The sequence below is a fragment of the Lissotriton vulgaris genome, chromosome 7, assembly GCF_964263255.1.
Source record: "Lissotriton vulgaris chromosome 7, aLisVul1.2, whole genome shotgun sequence".
NCBI classification, from domain to species: domain Eukaryota; kingdom Metazoa; phylum Chordata; class Amphibia; order Caudata; family Salamandridae; genus Lissotriton; species Lissotriton vulgaris.
Window position 1 is genome coordinate 1,679,691,101 of NC_141695.1, and position 16,994 is coordinate 1,679,708,094.

The window sequence follows — 16,994 nt, forward strand, 5'->3', positions numbered from 1 at the left end:
ACACCTGGTTGCGTCTGGTTGGGTACAGGTTCTTGTGGTTACTAGCAGAAGTCTAAAGGCTAATGTCTGGACTTTCTAGACAAGTTCTCATGTGGAAGCGGACCCAACGTCAGATCAATGGTTAATGGTCCCTTGGGAAGGGCAGGTTAAGTGCAATCCTTGCGGAAGACCTAGTTAGGCACAGCAGTACTAGCTGGGCCAGAGTGCTTGGTGCTTTTTACATGCCCTCTGGCATTAGCTGTGCACCAACAACTGTGGCAACTATACAGGAGAGTGAGTGAACTTCAACAGCATTTGAGGAAGAAGAACAAATGAGCATATTTGAGATACCATCGACCCAGATCTCACAGCCACATCTGGAGGGACCTGGGAGTGGATGAGCAACTCCTGATGCAGACGCTCCTGGTCTCATGGCTTAGACAAGCCCCATCTGTACACCCTAGCGTCCACATTCACAGAGTGTGGGCTGCCAGGCAGGGTGCTATGTCCGGAGGACATATTAACACAGTTCTTGAATAGACTTATAACAGGTATGAAGGAAGCATATAACACATGTGGATGAGTTGCCACTTATAGCGGATGTCATGAAACTGGGGTCAAGTAGGCTTTAAAACGTTATCCGATTTTCTTAGGAATGGGACATGGCTTACAGTCAACGATATGATACGCCTGATTTCAGGCAATTTTCTGTTACTGGTGTCCTATATTAAATTGATTTACCCTACTCTGATGCAATTAGACCCTAGTACTATTACTAATAATTCCTCTTCATTAGTCTCTGATCTTTTTGTTAACGATCAGGTAAAGAAACCTGGGGCTTGAAAACAGTGTTTGATAAAGAGTCGGGAGGATGAGTTGATTTCTAAAGCTACCCGTAAATGGCATATACAGGAAAACCTAGTTTTATCATCTGAGATATGGAAAACCATTAATCAGTTTAATTTCAGTGTACTACGTGGTGCCAATTGGCGTCGCATGCTTTATTTTAGCAAATGGTTGCTATACCGCACACCAGTAATTATAGCCAAGATGCATAACAATATATCCGCTACTTGTTTTAGACATTGTAATTGTGAGCAGGCCAATTGGTCACATATTATGGCGCACTGTCCTAAAATTAAGATTTTTTGGGGAGAAATCTTTGATTTTCTAAAAACTTATTATGTGTTATTAATTCCATGTAATGAGAAAATGTTATTGTTTGGATATGATCCTGAATGTACATTTACAAGCCATGTTGCAAATTTGATTTATATTATGATGGCTGTTGCCAGATCTTTATTACTACAGAACTGGTTTTCAACACAAGTTCCGACGTTTCAGGAATGGTTTGAAAAAATGAAAAGGGTTAGGAAAAGTGAATAATTATATGCCAAAAGATTTGGGGGCACAAAAAAGTTCAATCAAATTTGGGGGCTTAATTTTGTTTAAATTTGTTTAATTTTTGCATTAATTGTTACATACTGGGTTGAACTGAAAATGAATCTGAGTATACATATTTGTGAAATTTTCTACTTTTTGCCATATACTGTAAAACTCTGCATACAACGTCAATAAAAAAAAATGTTTTAAAAAAAAGATAACACTCCTAAACAAGCACTGAAAAAGCCAAGAGATAGGGCTTTAACATGCTAACACAAGCAAGCACACATATCCATCCATAAATGCTCTTTAGTATGGTAAAGGCAGACCTACTGACTTTTCAAACTTGTGAAAAAAGTGGAGAAAAAAAATGAACTGATGTGTGTTCAACATGCACATCGGAGATCTGAATGTGACAAATGGTACAAGTATACTGTTCAGATGTTTAAAAAAAAAGTTCCTCGTGCACCATGAGCTAAAGGCTTTATTCCATTTATATAAACCGATAAAAGAATACCCAAACATACATTTAAGCTGTAAACAATAAATTAACACCTAGTTCCATGTTTTTCGGCCATTAATAATGAATGGGTCATACACTGCCTTGTGCAGAATAAAAATACAAGCATAAAAACTTTACAGATGTTCTATTGTTAAAAACTAGACAGGACAGATCCCTATAATGTTAATATCATCTATCTCGTACAGGGCGGATTATGATTAAACACGTTGAATAAACACAGCGCAGGGAAACTAAATCAATTCACATTTAAGACTATCACAGCCACTTATCACTTGCCCATCGTATTTCTTAGTGTTACTGCAGCCAAAATAAATGTATAAAGCATCATGCAGACAAACTCTAATTGAAGTAATTTGCAAATGTAATACGGCCGATCTGCTGTTTCTTATATTAAGAGACTTCAATAAAGGGATTTTAAAAAAATCCTTGGAACAGTATAAAGCGTGCAAAGGAAGAAGAAATGCAACATTGTTCCATTGACTGAGTCACAAGGACATTTAGCAAGATCCGATTGTTTCCGTCTTTGACCAAACAAAAAACCATGGCATTAAGGGAGAAAGTTTCACATAATCCAACAAATATGATAAACTTAATGGCAGACATATGTAGGAGAGCTAGTTGGAACCGATAAGTACTTCGTGCATTTGAATGGATGCCCTTCCTAGAGGGCGGATGATACACCAAACTGGCAACAGAATGTGGTAAGAAAGAAATACCCCTCTAGCTGGAGAGACAGCCCACTCTGCATAGTTGAAGTAATTGAAAACAATAGGTATCATGCAATACTCTGTCAAGCCAGACCTAAACATTTCATCCCTGTGATGGAAACAGAGGAGAGTTCTTCTGGTTGATCAATAACCCAAATTGCAGAGTCTTGCAAACTACCTTCTCCTCGCTAACAGCTGGAGACTAAGCTTTGTCAGCCAGCCCTTTAAGAGTATAAATGAACAAAGCATGAACAAATAAAACATTGAGCCACTACAGAGAGACATTCCGTGAACACACTGGTGTAGGGTGAATAGTAGTCCTCTGTATTCTTGCTGACCCCAGTTATGCATCTAAAATCTGGCTACCAAGGCCTGCGCTGGCACGATCACAGAAAAACTCCAAAAGGGGAAACTGATTTCAGTAATACAGGTCTAATGCTGTACTGATTCCACTGGTTGTCTTTCTCCTCCTACAACATGTTTCTCAGCTACTTTTAAGAGTTCTGTGAATTATGTTTGCATCGCTGGAGGATACACAGAGGGCCTTTAGAGAGATGGATGGCATATCCCTCCCTTGATCAAGCGGAGTGTCCAGTGGTCCGGACTGAGGAGTGCTTAAACTGTAGAAGCGGAATTTCTTCTAGGGGGTTGTTTGGTACTAGATGGTTATCCAAGCCTCTTGCAGTCCTATAAAGGATGCCAGTCTTAAAGTGGATGGAGAGATTTAAAAATAAATCTACACTCTTGTTGGAAGCTTGTTGTTTCCCTTTAGACAGCTGCCTAGCCTGCTGGGCTTGTCTGACTTTCTGTGAACTTTTATAACCCCTCTTTTCAAACCAGGTAGGGATACAAGGATTTTCACCACTTACGATAAGTGCTTGCAGTGTCTTTCGCTAGCGGACAGTGGTTGCCCTGATTCTGGAACTGTTTAACCTCTTCACTGCGGCGGCTATTCCGCCGCAGTGCTAAGGGGGAGGGCGGCCGAGCGGCAGGCGCATGGTGGTGACGGAACCGCTCCGTCACCAGCGTCGGTTGTGCTGTGCTGTGCTTATGACGGGCGGGCCATGACGGAACCGCTCAGTCATCAGCACAGCGCCACCGCGGCTGATGACGGAGCGGTTCCGTCATCAGCAGGGGAGGGGTTAAACAATCTCCATGACCAGCAGTTCTGAATACAGCAATTCAATGCTTCAGTTCAATGGTGGAATAGGTCCCTACAGCTATAAACCAGGGAGTCCTGTGGATACCAAAGTTTCAATGGGCGCTGCTGCCACAGGAAAATTCTATAGCCAGATGACTGATACTTTTCAACATCATGCTCTTGTAAATAAAGATGTGTGCTCTTCTACAGATATACCTCTAACCTGAGATTGACATTTATTGTGTATTATAAGTTTTAGAGTATCAGTGTTCCAAATTCTCATTGCGTAAGTAAGCCCCCAACAATTACATTTCTAAGCCCGGCGGTCCACTGGTAGCTTACATACACTTGAATACCTGCTCATTCACCCTGGACTACCAAAGGAACCAGAGAAATGGCCTCACACATCCACCAACAAATGTCACGATAGGGATAATGCAAGGAAAGGGAAATCCGGCACTTAGAAATAATTTTCAAAGATGAGCAAGGAGGGTGGTAGTTTACAATAAAAATAAAGATCATACTAAACAGTTTCAGGATGGCTAGGTGGAACTAGACTATGAAGCAAAAAGCGAAGGAGAATGCCATGTGGCTAAGAAATACTGAAACTAAAAAAACACAACAGACGTCAGTACAATGATACAGAATCTGATGCCACTTGCATTTAAGTTAACTAGTTCGTAGGAGCCTTACTAAGGAGTAGGTTAGCCTTGATCTATTGGCAACAATACATTTATGTATTGGAGTAAACTATTTTTTTTTAAATGACAGTGCAAAAGGCACAAGCATGTCAAAGCAAAATAACTTGTGTGTGATAGCTATTACTTTAGGAGTTGCTTACATTATAAGTGAATACACACACAAGTGAATGTGCTTTGATATGCATGTGCAATTTGTCTTAAGATTTAAAAAAAAAAAACAAAGGTTACTTTTCACAGCAGCTCAGAAATTTTGCGTGCAAGTGTCACAATGGAAAGAAGAGCAGAGCAGGCACCAGACAAGAAACCTATTTTAATGTGAAGCTATACACTCAACAGAAGCCCATGCGGCCAGAATTGACAGACTAGGGAAAATTATTTATTAATTAAATTTTCCGTCGTGGTAGTCGGTCGAATCCCTCCCCAATCCAGCCCATCACTTTTACCTGCACGCCCGCGCTGTATACACTCAGTAACCAATATAGAAAGTTGCAGGTGAGAGCCTCAAAGCGGAGAACCCCTTCCTTCTCTCCATCAAATCCCATTCACCACACACTGGAGCATGGAGTAAAGGCACCCTTAAGGCAATAACTTGGGAGACCAGTTTTTAATGTGGCCTAGTCTTATTCTCATATTGGCACAAAATTGGCATCAACTGAATACCAATCGAATAGCACTGCACGTCCTATTATATTAAATTATAGTAAATGAAAGCCAAGCAACTTTTTTACAAATGTATTGACCCCTTCTAGAGATTTTTTTTTAATGAACTCAGTGATTTATTTATACAAACAAAGAATTCTACTAAGTACTGGGTGACTTTGCTTGAAGCTTCAGGAGGCATACTGTTATTCTTGAAAGAAGAACGTGAAAATCTTGGCTTAAACGTCTGCCGTCTTTTTGGTTGGTCACTTACTTGATCATATTTTCTAATTGGTATCTCCTTGAAGTCCAAAAAACGTTGCAAAATGATCCATGTGACTTGGAGGCAATCTCATTCTGTTTTTCAGTTAACCCCTTCCCCGTTACTAAAAGATCCAGGAATAGCTTTGACTTAGGGTGCAAGTGGAAAGCTTTCTGTCCGCAGTCCACTGGAGAAAATACCTTAGCTGAACTCGAAGTATAACTATTTGATTCTAAAGATTTAGATTTTAACTTGAAGCTCACTTGTCTTAATATTACTATCGTCCAGCTCCTTGATGGCTTACTACCTTTTAAATCCATTAAAGTTTTTTTTTTTTTAAACAGGACGCAAGGAAGTAAATCCCTGGTTCTCAGATTACCTCTGGAAAAGTTCATAGGAGCTATGTATGGCAGAAAGATGCTGGAATCAGCCTTTTGATAGTCAAATTAAATCCGTCTCTCACAAAGTTACAAGAAAACAATTATCAGCGCAAATTTTTTTACTTCACTAAAAGCCCACTTACAGCTGAAAATGCATCTAAAGAATTATTCAAAATTGTAAATGAACAGAAAGACCCAGTGGCATCTAACACCTGTATGATTCAATCTTCTTACCCTTGGTAGCGATTTTACAGAAAGAAAACGGTGGTTGTATGGAACTGGTAGTTTTCTCAGTATTAGATGACCTCAGAAGAAGCACAGATGCTAAAGGTCCAGCGGCCTTGCTGCTCCTGGACATCTCCGCTGTTTTTAAGAATATATATCATCATATTCTACTTTTAGATATGGGCATGAAAGGCAAGGCACTCACATGGCTGAAATCCTTTCTAACTGATAGGACACAAACCATAGTTCTTACTCTTTTTTTTCATCCAAACCACAGTTTGGAGTGCCGAGGGGCCTATTTCCTTCCCACTCTGTTTAGGTCTCGCCTGAGCCAGCACATGCGTTGTTCTGGCGAGACATTTAGTAAGTGGGCTTTTAAAAGTCTGACCACAGCTTTTGCTGGCCTCAAGCTTGCGGTTACGCACGCGTGCACGCGCACAGCCGCCATCTGCTACACACACAATCACGCCCCCCTCTCCTCCTCATTAAGCATGCTCCTCCCCCACCACAGAGCGAGTCTCACTGCCGCACGTCTTGTTATTTTTGTGTTCTCGGTTTAGAGCCTGTTAGAACCCCTTCAGTGAGCTGTGCGGGTCCATCTTGTGTTTTGGCTCCAGGGCATGCGTACCGCATGGGCGCTTTCAATATGGTGTACCTTGGTGCTGATGGAGGCGCTCTGTTCCTGTTCCCCGTCAGTGGTGGCACAACGCAGGAAGGCTATCCTCATCAGATGCCCTTTTAAGAAGTCTTTGGCAAAAGGCCTTCCTAGCTACAATTCCTCTTCCACGCTCCTGCATGAACAGATGAAACGCATTCCTTCAGCATCGCGCACTGCTCTGCGTCACCAACTACCCCGCGCCAGTTTCAGGTGTGGCCTGTTCAGATAGTATCAGGACCACTCACGGTCTTGTCACTGAATTATCTTTAGTACACAGCACAACACCTCTGCCTCCGGATACACGCTTTCAGCGGGGACACAGCAACACATTTTTGTAAAGTTAGCAAGCCGACCCACGACATTCAGGTGCACAGGCATTCTTGGTTCTAACTCACCATGAAATAGGTGACCAGTGTAGATCACCCCATGCCACCTCGGATGCAGTGCTTTGCTCAGAGGATTAAGCTAAACAGTTCAATGTATTCTGGGAGTTGTAGTTCTAATTACCAACAATGGATCCAACTAAACTTGCACACCTTAACTAATTATAGAACACAAGTGGAGCACTGCGTTCTTACCGACAGTCACAATACCTCTAAAATGCACAGCTATTTTACTGGGGTTCTATTACTCATTCACTGGGATTCCTGGCCTTCCAGGCGCAAAAGATCCAGAGCTTAAGCTATTCAGTTCCACAAGAGAGTAGCTCATTCAGTCCAATGTTTTTTTTACGGCACACTGGGATTTGTAGTTCTATGAAAGCCACTCCAAAACCAGGACTACTAGTCCTGGAATTGATTATCTATTCATGCTTGGAGCGGTTAAATTCCTTAGCTCAGGCCACCCCTTTGTGTTTTTCCCCACAACCTGGTTTAACTGCACTTCCGGGCCTACTCCAAATTATCAACATTCCTTCGTGACAGGCCACCCTCCTTGCCTCCAGGGTACTATCCATCAATCACCGACCACTGCAAGATGGGCAAACCCAAAAGCAGCATCACAAAGTGGCATGTGCCCGCCCCTCGGGGCCAATACATGCCTGGGCAAAATGTACCACTTCAAATATTGAAAATCGGTTTCATAGTTGTCATACAAGTGCCCGATTATATGAACTTACAAAATCGTTAATCTAAAAAAACTTAACACCAACTGTTGTCACTCCTTTGGCATCCCACTCCCTCCAAGGAACCACTTCAAAGTCTTGTGGCATCACTGGAATTCACCTTTGGGCATCCCTCCCAGCTGTGACTCGAGTCACCGACGCAAGAGTGCGCCCTCTAGCGGGCATTAGAGCTGGTTCTCAGTATTTTCATCTGGACTGACAGGCTTTCCGTCTGCAGCAATATGGCAGGCGGTCTTGTATGTATGGATACATAACTTGACACCACACTGACAAAGGTGGATATCCCAGAGGCGAATAAACGCACCCCTTTGAAAAGAAGCATTGCACTTGCCACCCTGTATCAACATGGCATTATTTATTTGTACTCCTGTTTGCATTGGTACTTATAAAGTCCACGCTATATACTTAGTTAGGAGTAAATTCATGGCAGGATAACAGCTACGATTAGCCACAGGTGGAGGCTTTACCATCCAACAGGTCTCCATGAGCCCCTCTAGCTGCTAGACTGTTCGGTGCAAATAGAACAGTTTCTATTCAGTCCTTGGCCTTCACTTTAGAAGTCGTTATTATATGGTGTTTTTGTTCAGGTGATTACAACACCCAAAATGCACTGGACCAACTATATACTGTCTGCCATTAAAGGAGTGACCTGCAAACGCTACTTGATCTGCAGTTATTTTGTGTACAACTCTTTGTACAAAACACTCGTTTGGCATTTATTTTGTTGGCTATTTCACTTATTTTTGTTTCCCTGTTATCAAAGTAAACACGTTTCTACGAACAACATTTTTTACAAAAGTAAATTCTATACACATTTTTTATTCTTCCACACTGCTGGCTACAGACTGTTATAACTTAACTGGTGTTCAGCTTCGTAATGACAAGAGGGATGAGAGAGGCCGAGTTTTCTAAACTGAATACTTATTACTGTTAGAAGGTACACAAGTGCAAGCACACGTTTGCCTGTATTTAAAATGGTTTCTGAAAATCTGATACCTTTAACGCTTACACCAATGAAATTTTTTAGATGCCACAGTAGAAAAGGTGCTGCAAATAAGCTCTATATCTGAATCAAAACTTGGATACCTCTAAACACACACATAATTGCCAATTGCATTTCATGCACTCCTTGTTCTTTTTTAGGTCTCGTGGCGTTAACCGTGCGTAAGCGCGGTATCGCCAGAGACCTGTAGTCCGCGAAACAACTTTCCAGGAGACCGGAGCTGGCCGCACGCATCTTGAAGAAGGCTATCGGAGTGGGGAACGCGCTCGCTGTGGCCATCTCCTGTCTCCTGGGAAGCGCAAACACCCACGCATGCAGCAGACACACAGACACACACACGAGCGCCCATACACGCACGCACACATACAGAGACTTCCCCCCCTGCCCGCACACATACACACACGCGCGTGCACACACACACACACGAGCACACCGAGACCCCCCTCCCGCCCCCCCCCCTCGCCGCCGCCACCTAGAAATGTGAGCACAAACCAAAAAAGTCTCCCATGCTCTAGCCGTCTTGTGCCCTGATGGCTCTCTCGCTCTGGGCCCCCACCGCTCCTCACCTGCCTCACCAGTTCTCGACATTGTTTTCTACTCTCTGTAGCAGAGATAGGTCAAAATGTCACCGCCGGCCGCTCGATGTCTAGCGCCGTTCATAGGCCGGGAGCGGCTCATCGGTGCCCAACAGCTCCTGCATACAATTGTCGAGGTGGACAATGCTTCCGCGCTCAGCTGCGGCCCCGGCAGCAACCAGGAAAACCACGGAGGCACGGACCTGGGTTACTCTCTTTGCTAAGCAGAGAGAGTTGTCATCGTCAGGTCAGGGCTGGGGTCCGGGCACCCGCACAACTCCAGGTCCATGCCACACTCTGGCACCAGCTCACAACGGCAATCGCAGGTTGGGCCGCGCGCAACACTCCCATGTTGGGTGGCTGGGGCTCCGCGGTCCACTGCAGATCCGGAGGTCGCAGATTGCAGCCCAGGGTATATGGTGACCGGGACGACAGGTAGGATATCGCGGATTTAGGATTTACAGCAGGATTGTGTAGGATTACTCGGGGGGGACTACGTGAGCCGGGCTAAGACACGTCCCCCCATGCTGGTTGTCATTGCACGCGCACGTCTTGTTTTTCAAGCGATCACGAAAGGGAAAGCGATCGCTTTGTCTGCCGTGCCTCCCGGGCTCGCTGCGAGAGGAAGCTGTGAATAATAACTGCCGGCAGCCCTGTGCTGAGGTGCATCATCAGAGCTGCGTGAATAATAACTGCGTCAGCCTCGTGCGTGAGGTGCATCATCAGAGCTGTGTGAATAAGAACTGCGTCAGCCCCGTGCTGAGGTGCATCAACAGAGCTGTGTGAATAACTGCGTCAGCCCCATGCATGAGGTGCATCATCAGAGCTGTGTGAATAATAACAGCTGCACAGCATACTCTTGCACACACTCTCCCTGCTCACCAATTCAAAGTTTGCTAAAAAATATATGCAACGCATTGTCATACACAATGCCAATAACTCAAACTTTAATGCTGCGAGACCTATTGCATTGTAAATGCTTGTTTAGATCACCAAAAGGGTTGGCATGAATGAATGCTGCAAGCCAAACATAACAAGCATTGGTGTAGCCAATAGGCCTCACCTTGGGGACCGTTTAAGTGTTTAGCTATCCAGCTCAATTTCCTTGGTGCAACAACATCAAGTGTTGCATGGCTAAAGACGTATAAGGTCCCAAAGCGAGATCTATTGGCTACGCCAATCCTTGTTTATTCCTAAATGCGTCCCCTCGCACTGCTCCTAAGTCGCATGGGAGAAGAGTTCTTAATGTATGCGTATGACACTACACTTATTTTTGGGGTGTTGCTGGACCAAAGTTCCCACACAGACTATATTTAATCAATCTGAAAGCCTCACAACTATCAGATGTTGGATGTGCTCTAACTACTTTAAGTTGCATCCAACTGAGCCAAAACGTCTGCTTAGGTTTATTATTAGCAATGTAAAGGCCCTCCACTGGCTGAGGTTTTTGAGCACACTTCCAGCAAAATCTGTGCATAATCTTGGCATGCACATTGACTTGGATCTAGGCACAGCTTCACATTTCACACACTCATCAAAAGTATACTTCTTTCTCCTCAAGATAGTCCATCAAATGTTCCCTTTTTTTAATTCCACAGTGAGACTACGAAGTGTGCACTCAAGGTATCTGTGATATTGGTCTGTTTTCTTTCCTCCTCCTCCTCTGTTACAATTTCTTTTGGTTAACAATATCACTGTTTGCATTTACATATTGCATACTAGTTTTTCCTTCTCTGTTTTAACGAATATATTGAATTGTTGATTTTTTTACATTTAATTGTGAAAACAATAAAGAAATGAAATACAAAAAAGGGACTACCTATTGTTACTGCCCCATTCAATCAAGAATTGATTAGGGCAATGGCATTCTCCTCTGAGCCCCTAGGAAACAACTAACCATCTTCATTTAGTTCAAAAGGCTGCAGAACGTCTTGTTTGTGGATTAAAAAAAATAAACACGAGTTAATACCAATGGCCACTAAGCATCCTCGTTGGCTTCCAGTACACTCATGGTGTATCACGCAACAAAATCTCAGACCTAATAAGCAATTCCTCCTACAAGTACTTAAAACTAAGACACTAAGACAGGGCTTTTCTCAGTGACCATAGTCAGAAGTTGGAATTCATTCCGAATAAATCTTCACAAACAGCCTCATCCGCCTACATTTAGAAAAGCATTAAATCCTTTTTTGGATTAATAATCATACATTAAATAAAAATAGATTGGTCCAGCACAAAAAAACATATCCAGATAAACGATGTGCTCTAAAGATGATCAATAGCAATAACCTGATGATTCTGTGATGAAATGCAGAAGAAACAGTACATCTACAACATTCACTCATTAGGTACACAAAAATGAAACTGTACCTTTTCGACCAGTATGTGGCCCGGGGACCTGCATTTTAGGTCACTTTGCCACAACACCCATGTAGCTGCTACATGTTTCATTTAGTAAGGTCCAACTAACTTTCCCAAGGAAATTTTTATAAGATTACTCTGTGGCGCCCCATTGCATGAGATGAAACAACATCAGAGGTGTTAACGGTCTACAAGACAGAATCCGGAGCAACACAAATGCCTGCAAGAAACTCCAGGTGAATACCAGGGTGGCAAAAAAGTGCGGTTGATGACCTCTGTGGATTGCAACCCTGCAAGTCTTGTTCTCATGAACTTCAGGTACCTACCCAGAGCCTACATCAGCATTCCGTCCATTGCTATTTACACAGACCACATTTTCAGGCCCTAAAATTTGCTGTAGTTTCTTAAAGCACCTGTTTCCAAGCTGGCATATTTTGTCACACACACACAATAAATATATAGCATAACAAGGTTGACGAAACCTGTAGTACTTAAACATGACAGGGTTCCTAGTTTCCAGGCTTGTATTAGACCATAAATAACTGGATGAGTATGCTTGCAGCTCACTCTGAAAATGTAGTAATCTCTATTACGATGAAAGCCAAAAAGCATGAAATGTACAGATTTCCATCATTTACCAATCAGTAGCTAACTTTAAACATTAAGGGTATTACAAGCACAGGTCAGCTAAAAAGAAAAACGGCTTAGGGCAACTAGTATTGCAGCTGTGCACGCCAGGTCTCCAATTCTGTACATAATGATTCACTGGTGCTTGACATTTAGCACTTTTTGCCCCATCTTGCCAGCTATTACCGCAAGTAGCTCACAACGCAAAGCATTTCCCCTCAGGTATCCCATGTTGTGCTACTGTCCCAAAGACCTCCTTCCATCAAGGTACTTCCCAATACCCAGAAAGTGTGCCTATAGAACGAAAGTCAGAAAGCCTTTCTGCGCACTCTCATGGAATTCTTAAACTTGGAATAAGTACAGGATGAAGTGATGGATGCAGCATTATGACGCAAGAGTTCAATTAAAGGATGATTGGCTGAGTAGCAAAGATATCACTCTTCCTTTCAAGTCGTTTGACATTTTCAACTGTTAAACAGGGTTAAAAAACAAAACAAACATAGTATTATAATCATATGCTATAACAAATATATATTTTTTAATGTTGCACGCTGCAACAAATAGTGCACAATCATAGGCCACCTCGGTCCCTTCTTCGCAGCTTAACGGTTTCTAAAATGGAGGACCTGAGTGGGTGGGTGGTTGATTTAGTGGGTTGGGTTCACTCAAGGCGAGAAAGCAGGTCCAACATATTAAGTAGAGATCCCAATGACCACTCCACCTGGTAGAGTGCTGCATGAAAGGGGTGTAGTAAGCAAGTGGGGATAGGATAAGAAAGAATGGAAGAGGAAAGTCCCACAGAACTGGTCTGCCAAGTTAACTGAGCACGTTTGACAGCCATTTTAGCTTCTTCAGTCTCATGCCTTCCTCACAGACATTGACAAGAGAGGACGGAGGGAACTTTAGCAAGACTACCAGCTACAAAGGGTGGGGAGAGAAGTATAGGACAGCAGTTTAGAAACTGAATAGCATCCACGATGTAAAAATAAGACATTGACCAACACAATGAAAATTCTTAAACCACACAGTGCTCTCACATGTAGCCCAAGTAAAATTTTAGGATGCATGTTTAAGTTAAAAAAACATCTTTACATTTAAACCTCAAATTGACAAAACTTGTAATTTATGTAATATTCCGATTGCCATTGTCAAGAAGTGCATCCAAATTACTGCAATTGTTTTTTCAACGTCAAAATTGCCCAAATAGACAAGTGCACAGAAAAAGATACATATCACTGACAGAAATTACTGCTTTTTTCCGAAACATTTAATATTCAGAAAGACAGCAATGCTCAAAAAACTCACAGTAAAAGATGAACAGATAACAGAAAAATAACCGAGCAACCCGTAACGTTTCGATGTTTGCAACTAAGTGCCCCACACCCATTATCTACACAGTTTCCACCCCAGCGTCGAGGCACAGGGAGAAGCTGTGGGTGTGTCAAGGTTACACCCAATTAGCCCACTGTAAGCTTCGGCGAGTCCAGCCAGAAGTTGAGAATAGAATAATAGAAAACCCACATCCCTTCAAAGAGAACTAGTGCTTCCTAGGGCTGATATCTCCGAGCAACGTTCAAGAGCTGACATAAAAAACATTTTATTCTAACCCGCAAAAATAAAGGTGAACAATTTTGTAATAGTCTACATTTTTAAGCTACAAAGCTTCGAAAGACTGTTCTCCAACCCCAGGTTTCTCCAAACCTTTCCATCAGGAAGTGGGTAAGATGTTATCAACATCTTAGGATATAGTTCCATAAAAAAGAAAGAAAAAAAATTGAATTACACACTTCTTTAAGCAAACTTTCTGAACTGAGGTAAAAAAATAAAATACAAACTGAATATGTGACAGGCAGATGCAGTTAATGTAGCCGTGCTCTGCATATTCTAAGTAAGAAAAAGCATCAGGATGGAATATATATATATATATATATATATATATATATATATATATATATATATATATATATTCATTCCAAATCAAAGACCATAAAGTGGTTTGGGGATATCTGATAGAAAATTAAAGGATTATGTGTGGGAGAGGGGTATCATGTTTGACCAGCAAGCCACAGATCAAGCTATTGATCAAAAAGAGTTAAAAGGAAACATTACAAATATGCCTGAAATGGGGTTCTGCGAAAATCATCAAGTGCACCCTCCCTGCACACAAGTATTAGCTGTAACCCCACTGGGCAGTAGAGGATTGACAGCAGCAAAAGGGATACTGAGTTCCTTAAGAAGAGGCAGCCTTTTTTACTGGTCATTTCCTAGAGAGACGGCCTACTGGTTATCTCCATGCTTTTCTCAATGTGTCTACCAGTCCACTGCAACCACATCCTTCACCCATTTGAGTGGGAAGTGAATGAGGCATCTGAATGCATATATGATTATACCAGGAGTGCATGGCACATATGGATTTGCCTTCACAGGCTTCCATTCGGAGTATAGCAAAATCCAATGGTACCCAAGATGGAGGAAGAAATCCGAGAGCTAATGTGAATTGGAGGGGCCTTTTCAGCCATTCCAGATATCTCTTTAGTGTGCCAGACTAGATAGCGTTTAGTAGAGATGATAATGCGTCTCTCTGCAGAAAGGAGTTCCCTTTGCTCCCTGGGAGGAAGACGCACTCACTGATTAAAAGGTAGCCAAGTGGGGCAGCGTGCAGACCTTTAGTGCCCTTGTTTTTGCTCTCTCCTGAGAAAATTACACCTCACCACCCCTTCGCACTTTTACTCTTGACAAAAACCGTGACCAGACCAAGTTACCTTTAAATCACTCATCACTAAACTGCGACCTTCTTAGAACCTGTTATAGAGGTAAACAATTGAAATGCACAAAGTCTGTCAGAAACTTCTAGCCAGATACCAAAATGTCCCGATCAGATGTCTGGGCTCCCACACCAGTGGAGATTGGAAAAATCCTCTGTGCACCAGGGCTTGGGTAATACTGCCATGTCCCCTGCACCAGTAACCTAGAGAAACGAGACAAGTCTGCTTTGCTCATGAAGTGACTAACTTTTTAGAGTGGGTGATGGAAGTACCCTTGCAGGAGTAGGAAGCTTCTGTGAAAGAGAGGGGCAGAGAAGGGTCCTAGTGAGGTGACTTGAAGCCACTGCGGAGATCGAGCGAGCTGAACCACTGTGCCGTGGGTGAGGCTCAGCGTACTGAGTGAATCCCCAACAGAGGCATCCATACCATCACCTAGTTTGAAATTTTTGGCTGAGAATTCAACAGAACAAGTTCTGAAGAAGTTATTTAGTGCGGCAAAGTACTTCAGAGCTGGAAGAAGCCAACTGCTGTCACAGATGAATCACAAGAAAAGACTTGCACCTGAGACTGGCATCAATGCTGCTACCTGGGGTGGGCACCTAGCTTTTCTGGGTTGGACTGAACCCGAGAAGAACCCAACCCGCAAGACTGAAAGCACCCTAATACAGTCTAATCACTCATGTTGGCACTGCAGTTTCTGATCCGTCAACAGGCGCTAGCGGAATTGGCACAGAGCACAGATGTGTCAGCTGGGCCTGTGTCACAACACTAACCTTTCTACTCAATGGGCAATATCGGAAACCAGCCTCCAGTGCAGTGTGCTCCTGCAGACAAAGATGGCAGCAGATGTGCTGTGCTTCAACATAGCTGTACAGACATTGTTGGCAGCAAAATAGTCTTTCGAATCTTGTCATGAGGAGCAGAGAGGAACTATTAGAACATGTGAAGCACTGTGAAATGCATCTCCAAGCACTGCCTTTAGCACCCCAGAGGTTCCACAACCACTGGGCATCGGCCCAAAATAAATTTCCTGCCATAACCGGTCTCCATAGTTAATGCAGGTACTGTTCCCATTAGTACCAGTTAGATTTGCCTACTGTAAATTATGTCAGTACATCAAACTGATTGTGTGAGTAAATGTCTGGACATACAGTGACTTGTATTCAATGCTTCTTGAGTGCTGAGCTTCTAACTCCTTACCACCTCCTTGGGTAAGCCCTCGACTGCCGGATTTTACTACCCTGAGAGTCATGTGCACCTGGTGATTAGTTCTGTGTCCAATATGAGGGTTACGTCCTGGGACCCCAGTGGTAAACAGCCTAGTCACTCAAATTAAGTTCAACAACCCTGTCTGGCGCAGGACTCTTAAAAAAGTACGCACAAGGATGATAACCTAATTACTGGTGCTCCAGTCACAGAAGGGGTGGGTAAATGGTGTAGACCAGCATTTTGGCTTCGGACATCAGTAAATTTCAATATCCATTTATAAAAAAAAAAAAGGGCAAAACGTTTTGGTGGTATAGTAGGATCAATGAAATTCGGTACGCTGTTTGAACATTTGCAATTACAAAAGACACACAGTAAAATGTTACCATAAAAAAAGACTGAGCCAAGTGGACACCGATTCAAAATAGTAGGCCAAATTAGCATAGTGCAGAACTGAGTCTAACACACTTATTTTAGTGTCTGTCCCCTTCCCCCCACAAATATAGTGAAATCAATCACTTTCTTTTGGCAAGACTACCTACATCGTGGCATCAACAGCAGGTAGCACTCCTAATCTGTGTCCACAGACCATAAACAGGCCAGCTTTTCTGAATATCTTTCTTTGGACACACCACTTTAAAGGAGGAGCATAAAGTTTTCAGTTCATTTCACCTGCTTACTTATAAATTAGAGAAGTCTGCTCTTTTCAAGCTAAAATACAATCAATCATCAAAGC

At 42.8% G+C, this 16,994-nt stretch overlaps 1 protein-coding gene across 2 annotated transcripts in view; it reads right to left on the reverse strand.

Annotated features, from left to right (window-relative positions):
* ZBTB46 (zinc finger and BTB domain containing 46) overlaps positions 1-16,994 on the reverse strand; it is a 288,923-nt gene that overhangs the window by 118,270 nt on the left and 153,659 nt on the right. The window lies entirely within an intron of this gene.